Raw genomic sequence first — 7,641 nt, 5'->3', positions numbered from 1 at the left:
AAATAGCTGGGGGGTGTTAGCCTCCCCAAATTGTGTGAGTTTTACAATTTGGGCAAAGTATATGGAGAAATACTAAAATAGAAACGCAGTAGCTAGCCACAGCTGACGAGCTAGACATCCTGGTGATCTTTAATATCAGTATTTCCCACTGATACTTCACCTACCTACCCTATTCACTTTCAGAAGAAAAACAGCATTGCCGACACGCTCTTTCTTACCATGTCTCTGAGGACTGCATCACTGTAACTTGGAATATATGTTTACAATAGATCGCAAGGCTCTGTCACAAATCTGTTGGATTCAGACCTCTGGAAGACAGTCTTCAGTGTTGACAGTTTAATACAGGTGAATTGTTCACACACTGAAGTTTTCAAAACTGATGATTTAATGTTTAAGGAAGAAAACTGACCTGAGATTTCTTTGCACATACTCTCCTGCTCTATCTAATTTGGCTGATTTCTATCAACTTCACCTTTTACTCAGCGTAGCTAATCTCTTTTCTGCTTTTTGCCCTAAATCAGAGAGAGATGAACCACATTTGTACGGATCTCAGAAGGAGGGTAGATTTCAGGGTCTTCCAACTGGTCCTGAAATGATGTGAGCAATTTTCCAGTGAAGACGAAATTTTTCAAAAGCTTTTTTTATTTTCCAAAAGTAGTATACAAGCATACTCAAAATAATAACAAAAACGGACAAACTTCTTTGTACTGAATATTTTAAAATTCATTTTATTATGTGAAAATACAATTTTGTCTCCAAGTCTTATTTTGGATTGTGCAGGGGTATAAACCACAGCCCTATGTGATGCACATTTCTCTCTTGCTGTGTCCATCCAACCTCTGGCTTTTGTTGTTCCATCTTTACACTGTATAGACTCACATCCCATAGACTAATATCTAACAGACTTAATGGAGTGGAACACTTTGTCGAGCCCACGTCAAACGATGGCCTAAATGACAGGAGTAATTCACATGTGTGAGGACCAGCAGCTGTCTCCACTTGACACTCACTCTCACAGAATTCCCCCTTTCACACTGTATTTGTCTCCTTCCTCTTCTGAGTGGGAGAAGAGTTCATGCCTTTAGAAGGTAACTCCCATACCACAGGCATTTAAACACAAAATGAGGCCTCTGACAATGTTCCCTGTCCTCAATGGGTTCACAAACCCTCACATGAATAATTATGACCTGGAAAACGTTGTGCAAGTCTGGAAACATTCTAGAGAAATATTTTAATTTTAAGGAATCTCAAATCAAGTGAAAATCACTGACTAATAGTTTACAATAGTGATATTCTTCAAATATATTGAGAAATATTTATTGATTTAACATCCCAAGCTGAATAGCCTAAGGACCTAATAGCCTAAGATGGACAGCCATCTGATGGTCATTCACTTGTTATAAGGGTATGACTTGGCTCAAACATCTCTTGTAGAATCATCTCTAGAAGCACTATTTTATACTTATTTGGTTTTTCAAGCAAGAACAATATAACTTGAAATCTAAAAGCCTACAAAATTTCTCCCTTGAAAGGAGCAACCGTTTTTGCTGTTGTTTTAGAATAAATGCTTATTCAAAGACCAATTACAGTCAAATCCAGGTGAATTGCATTGAGAACCTAATTAAAGTGCTATGATAGAGGCCCATCATAAAAGAATGAGTAATAGTTTGTTTCCTTTCCCCATCTTTCCTGAAAAGGCAGCAAGACTGCTGTATTCTGAGAAGTGCATTCCAAATGTACATTCACTACATAAAAATTTTGGACCCTGAAATCCTATTAGAAAAGAAAAAGAAAAGGCAGGGTAATATGATAGAGTGTGCAGGTGAGAGATTCATCTAGAAGTTGGGGAATACTATGAATTATGACTAAACATACAAGACAAGAGCTGGGTCAGGCAGAGTTACCTCTTACCTGATGGGAAGAGAACTGACTTCAACAGTAGGGGTGTTTATTTTATGCTCTTGCAAAGTTAGTATCAGGAGAGGTACTGTTGTCTAGTGACTAACAACTGTAATTGTCCAGGAAGGATGCTTTTCAACACTGAGGTAGCTGGACTGCTTGAGGTTCTCTGGCTCTGTCCTGCCCTTACACATATGACCAATAATCAGCTCCAATGGCTCCCAACAATAAAGGTCTATAGAATGGGTATATTTGACAGCAGGCACAGGTGCAAAGATTATAAGGGAGAAACCAGCTTAGCAAGTTCCAAGGGTGGAAGGAAAACCACTGTGGCTATAGCATAGAGTTGTAGGGGGATGGAGGATCAGATCAAATCATGAAGGGCCTTGAGGACTGAGAGGTGGTAGAGAAATTACCTGATTAGTGTTGAAAAAATATCACTCATTACATTCATGGAATCTGGGAGGCCTTTAGGAGCTGTTGTTATAGACAACAATCAGAATATAATTTGGAAGTAGAATCAATAGAACATATTGTTAGATATTAGAGGTGATGGAAACAAAGTAGTCAATGATTCATATATTTTAATATGCTCTTCCAGATTAGAATATTATAATGAGATAACCTATACTATAGCCTTTCACAATATTGTGAGCTCTCCAAATTAAAATGTCTGAAAACAAAAGCAAAATTCTCTTGTTAAATTAACAACTGGGAAATGGTTTTAATCAGCCAAGGGATTCCTCTTTTCTGAAGAAGAAATTACAATGCTTTCTGGAAATATAGAGGAAGTTGGTGGCCCTGGGTGTGGTTCAAGGCCTTGGCTTTGTCCCATTAGGGGTTTACTATCAAACAGCCTTGAAAATTACTGGTGCAGGTCACTTACTATCAAAAGATGACCAGGGATGAGAGCAAAGAGCTCTAGTGTTTAGAGCATTTCTTTGGCAAAGTACACAGAGGGAGAGCCTCAAATGCTGAATAATGCTATCACTCAAGACACTGGAATTAAGGAAGTGAATGTGAACTCTGGGAATGAGTTGTTTTACTTCCTTACAAATATGACAGGATGAAGAGTAATTGGAAAGAACAGGTTTAATTCATATCTTTGTGTGAATAAGCCAAATAAAAATGTGTGAATTATGGGTTAGAGTCATAGATAACCCCAAGTGAAAGCTCCCAACCTAGAAATTCTTGCTAGTTTTGTGCTAATCAGAACTGACAAAGCAAATGAGGGGACTGTGGTAGCATTTTCAGAGCAAGATAGAAAAATGAGAATCCTGGCGAATGAGACCAATATAAGGATACTTCTACCCCAGGAAGTCCAACTCTCTCAAAGTAAGGCCCCAGAGAGTACAGCTAAGCAGTTTCCCCAAATCCAGTGAGTGCTAGCTTAGTTTTGCATGGAGAAAGATAGCCCTATTTCACTTCTGATGTAATGAGGCTTGTCTCAAATAAAATCCTTAGGTATTCATTACTTTGTACATCATAGATTCTGGTAGTTATGGCAATCACACTTACCTTCCTGGTTTTGATTGGAGGACAAGGGGAAGATGAAGAGTTGCATGGGGAAGAATAAATTCTAACATTGACACCTTCTCCTAAGCTGGCTTGGAAGAACTTTGAGTAACAAGTTGTGCTAGGTCAAGCTGTGCAGCACTCCTAGGGTTGATTACCACAGAAAGAGGAGAAAAAGAAAGAAAACTGAGGCCCTGGTGTGGTTTCCTGGTGTCCCTAGTAGTACAGAACAGTACTGTGTCCCTGGTACTTTCACACTCAACACAGCATGGACCCCTTCTGGTCACTAATGTGAATGGAGCTTTCCTTATGTGCCAAGCAATGCTACAGCAGGCTACAAAGGAGTGTCCTAGAATTCAATTCAATTGGCACTACCTATGGGGAGGTAACGTCAGATCCCTCAAGTTGAGGGCTCAGTCCCACAGGACTGCCCCAATTTCAAATGCCAGTCTCAAGTCCAGGCCTCCAAACTTCAACAGACCAGTTATACTTTATTTATTTTTTATTTTTAATTTTTTTTGGTTTTGGTTTTTCTCCGGTACCGGGAACCTAACTCACGACCTTGCGCTTGCCAGGCAGGCGCTTTTGCCCCTGAGCTAAATCCCCAGCCCCAACAGACCAGTTATAAACTGAGGATTTCCATGACTCCTCCTCAGGTTTGATTAATTTTCTAGGGTGACTCACAAAACAGCATACTTATTTATAGTAAAGGCTGTTACAGAGGGTACAGATGAACAATCAAAGAGGTAAATAGGACAAACTGTGGGAAGAGCAATGTGGAACTCCCATCCCCTCTTGGGGTTCACCACTCTCCAGGAAATATTTAGTAACTCACAAGCTCTCTGAAGCCCCTAGTTCAGAGGTTTTTATAGAGACTTCGTCACATATGCACCAGCAACTGTTAACTCAGTCTGCAGCCCCTCTCTTTGTGGAGCATGGGGCTCAAAGCTCCAACCTTCTGATCACGGCTTGACCTTTTGACCAGCTCCTATGCAGGAGCTTTCAGGGTCACTTCTCTAGAACAAAAGACACGCCTATCACTCAAGAAACTCCAAGCGATTAGAGCTCTGTGTTAGGAACTGAGTCAAAGATCACGTGTCACAACAACTGACCCTACTGCCGCTGTCTCTGAGCAAAGAACAAAGGTTTTAGAGATTGTGCATCAGAAAACGGGGATGGAGACCAAAGGGGTATTTCTTATTGTATCTCATAAGACAGATCATTTTACTCATCAGAGTTCAGGAACTGTTTTCTGTTACACAAAGGCATTCAATATAGAAAACTAGGCTGAGTTTCCTGGGGGTGCAAGAGCCTAAGTTTTACAGGCAGAGAACAGGATCATGTGAATTGCATGGGGTTCAGAAAAGGGAAGTTAATGTGTTTATGCAAGTGGTATGGAGACAGGAAGCTGAGAAGGAAGACAGATACCGGCAGCTATGCTGAGGGGAAAAAAATTGGAAAGAGAAATATCTAGAGAACATGCTGCGGAGAACATTTGTTGGGACGCCTTAAGAAAGCGTAAGGTGAAGACCCTCGTTACGCTTCAGTGCTTGACTAGTCAGTTCATCTTTTACTAGAGTGTTATTACATGCTTGGGCTGAACCATGTGAAGCCTCAGTTTGATTCAGGTCGCACTCTGAAATATAGTGTTACCTGCCGCTCAGCGAAGCTTGCTTCAACTTTCTGCCCACTTCCACTGCTATCATCTCAAATTACTGTACTTCGATAAGAAATCTCAACGAACAATGGCATTACTTTTTAAAACTACCAAATTAACTAAAACAAAATATAATGAAAATTAAATTAAAAACAGAAGTAATAGTAAAACATAGCACTTAAAATTGTTACTGTCTTGGTAATTTCCACATATTAGCTTAAATTTTATGAAAATAATAATGTTCCTGTACACCTGTGTAGTAGTTAAGGGCAGACACACGAGGGCCAGAGTTACTATTTTTGCCTCTGTTTTGGAAATATGAAGGGCCAGGGATATAGCTCAGCAGCATGAGTGCATGCCTGGCAAGAGCAAGGTCCTGAGTTCGATTTCTGTACGCCCCCCAAAAAGAAATGGAGATATGAAAACTGAGGCATAGAGGCATGTCCAAGCTTATTCAATTAAAAAAGACACACTGGACTTCAAACCCAGGCACTCTAACCCTGGTGTCTGCTCTTAACTACTACACAAGAGTGCAGTGACATTATTATTTTTATTCATAGATGATAGAACCATGTATCTGTTGAACCCCCAAAAGTTAAACACAGGGTTACCATATTTCTGAGCATTTCCTTTTCCTACATGTATATCCAGGAGAATTGAAAGCAAATATTTATAGAAATTTAGTAGTGTTATTCATAATACTAAAAATGAGAACAACCCATCAATTTTGAATGGATAAATAAAATGTAGTATATTTACATACTGAAATATTATCCAGCCATAAAAATGAACAAAGTACTGAAACACACTACAACATACATGAACCTGGAAAAAAGTATGCTAAATGGAGGAAGATAATTATAAAAAGACATTCAGCTTATATCAAATGTCCAAAATAGGCAAATCTATGAAAATACAAAATAGATTAGGGTCAGCAGAGGCTAAGGAAAGAGGATGATGGGTAGTGACCCCTAAGGGTCTAAGGTTCCTTTGTGGGTGATGGAAATGCTATGGAATTAGATACTGCTGATGATTACATAACTTTTCCTAATATACTAAAAGTCACTAAACTGTACACCTTAAAGTTATAATTTTTATGATATGTGAATTATCTTTCAATTTAAAATCTAGGTAGAGAGAGCATAGGATTAGATGTTTTCTGCTGTCATTGTATGACATTGCCACATGGTGTCACTGTCGAGAAATGTACAAAATCCAAACACTTGTACCTATATTCACAGGAGTTTTATAGAGCTCCTGGGATGATTTGCTGGTTGTGTCCAAGCTGCAAGAATGCCCTGGGATTGGGGTGAAAGGCTAAAGTTTAGAATTTAGGGAATATTGTCCCAGAACCATTCAATATTGAAGAGCTCCTAGCCTCACTCCCATGCTCTGCAACCTCTCGTAGTTCTTCGTAGATTGAGGTTCTTGGCTAACCGTGGTTCCCAAATTAACAGGGAAATTCACACCTCCACTAAAGTATCTCTGTTAAAAGTGAATATCTATAAGTCCACTAGAACCTTCCAAAAATTTGTTTTATAAAAACTACTACTTTACGGAGGCACACTGAAATATTGAGCAATTTTACTGGGGTAGAGAGTGTCCAAAGAGTAGAGGATTTGACATCAATTCTCTCTAATGTATTTAAACTAACCCAATATTCTAAATCAAAATACAAAATGCTACATATATAGGAAAATGGTCATCATGTTATTGGCAATAGGAAAAAATCAGAAATATCCAACAACAGAAGTTTTTGCATATATACCAGCTGAAAATTATATAGCTAATAGTTATTAAAAATGGTAATATGACTTTATGCAACAACATAAAAATCCTTATTTTATAATTAAAAATGATAAAAATACATATTTACAGATATGTGTAAAATATATCCATATACATGCCCAAATTCACACTGAAAATATCTACATATCAGTTAAGATTATGTCACCTGATATTGAATTAAGTTTATATTAATCCCCTTATCCCATATTTTATAAAATGTACCCAATATCTACACCAAGATCTACCCCAGTTTCTTGGACATATTTTCTCATGGCCATCTCTTTTCACTTATATTTTAAAATTGTGAATAATACTTCATACATGAGTATTTATAATTATATTCATACTTTAAGGTCTATATACAGTTATTGGGTTTCCAACAGGAATGGAAATTTCACTCAGTTGGCTCTACTAAGGAAATATTAATGAAGAAAATATTTTAAAACATGTGAACTGGATTAAGAGAGCCATCAAAGTAAATTATCTAGACTCTAGCAACAGCAGGAAGCCTATGTCATCTGTGGGCTATAGACCAAGAGTGGAAAGCATGTCTGGAGCTGGGTAAGCTGGACCCAGAGAAGACTTCCAGGAAGGTGGTGGAGAGGAAGCAGCAGTAAGTCAACCTCTCCAAGATTTGGAGTCCACATGCTGGAAAATAATAACTTGGGGAAGAAAAGAAGGAGAGAGGGTGATCCCTGGGACCCAGTAAGGATCTGAAGGAAAAATTGGAGCCCGTAGAGAAAATGAAGAGACAGACTTCAATTCAGAAAGAGAAAGGAGAA

The sequence above is a fragment of the Chinchilla lanigera genome, unplaced genomic scaffold (assembly GCF_000276665.1).
Source record: "Chinchilla lanigera isolate Chin_1 unplaced genomic scaffold, ChiLan1.0 scaffold00033, whole genome shotgun sequence".
In the NCBI taxonomy this organism is placed as follows: Eukaryota; Metazoa; Chordata; class Mammalia; order Rodentia; family Chinchillidae; genus Chinchilla; species Chinchilla lanigera.
Note: the sequence above shows the minus strand (reverse complement) of the source record.